A 1,057-nucleotide genomic window follows, 5' to 3' on the forward strand; every position below is an offset into this window, starting at 1 on the left:
CCTGACAGTCTAGCCGCACTTAGTTTAGGCCCTATAAGAAACCTGTTGAGTACACAGGTATCATTAGATCTAGATCTAGAATCTAGTAATTATTCAGGTTTAAAATAGTAAGGCACCTGGTTTCGTCTCAAATAATTAGAGTAAATAAATACTTTCACTGATAATTTGCCAAGTAAACGAGAAGATTATGTGCTTTTAAAAAAAAAATTATTTTTGCCAGGAGGCCAAAGAAACCCCCCTCCATACTATCCTCATACCCCCCAAAGGAAAGGGCGGGGGGCAAGCCCCCCCCGAAACCTCCCCAACTGCTATGATGGCTAGAGCACATTAGTAAACATTGGGTCCATCAAAATTCAATCTGCATAAAAATAAATTGTTAATACAAAAAAGGCAGAAAAATATTACTGTAATGTGGTAGAGTTCACTTAGTCTACATGGCCATTTTTGTCCTTGGTCCTTAGCAATCACTTCTACTGTTTCTTTCTCATAAATTAGATCTCGATTCTAGATCTAGATTCTATGTCATGTAAACAAACGGGAAGGCAATTTCCAAAGAGCCCTGCAAAGGCGACTTTGCATTTTTTACACTCACCGTCCTTATTTGCCAACCCAAGCAGTTTGGGAACTCCTCTAAATAGAAACTTCGTCTTGACACAAAACTAAAGGCCAGTGAAACAGTTTCTCTGGAGTTTGTCTCAACTTTTCTAGCTTTGGCTTCGCTATTCTCGCTGCTGACTCGGCTGGCTCCCGCGAGCGGAGGAAATCAAATTGTTGCCAACTTCCGGAACGTAATTGTAGCAGTAACAGTAGATATTTAAAATGTACGTTTGATAGTTCATTCGATTTTTTCCATAATTACTTTATGATAAAATATCTTGATTTATACGTTCTTGACCTTTGTTGATATTGATTTTTTTTTTTCACAGTTCGCTTCAACCCAGAGACTCCAACGAGTGTCTAATTTGAAAGTCAGAAAACTTTTTCTCAAATGTTCTGATTTCTATATACACAAATTGTGGTAGATTTAATTAATTTTTAGTAGATACCAATAACAATA

At 37.2% G+C, this 1,057-nt stretch overlaps 1 protein-coding gene across 1 annotated transcript in view; it reads right to left on the reverse strand.

The window, feature by feature from the left end:
• The window catches only part of LOC101845893 (mitochondrial genome maintenance exonuclease 1), a 10,422-nt gene extending 9,656 nt beyond the window's left edge, over positions 1-766 (reverse strand). Inside the window, exon 1 of the mRNA XM_005089588.3 lies at positions 593-766. The gene's annotated coding sequence lies outside the window, so the exon portion shown is untranslated. The remainder of the gene's footprint in view (positions 1-592) is intronic.
• Between the last annotated feature and the right edge of the window lie 291 nt (positions 767-1,057).

The sequence above is a fragment of the Aplysia californica genome, unplaced genomic scaffold, assembly GCF_000002075.1.
Source record: "Aplysia californica isolate F4 #8 unplaced genomic scaffold, AplCal3.0 scaffold00007, whole genome shotgun sequence".
NCBI classification, from domain to species: domain Eukaryota; kingdom Metazoa; phylum Mollusca; class Gastropoda; order Aplysiida; family Aplysiidae; genus Aplysia; species Aplysia californica.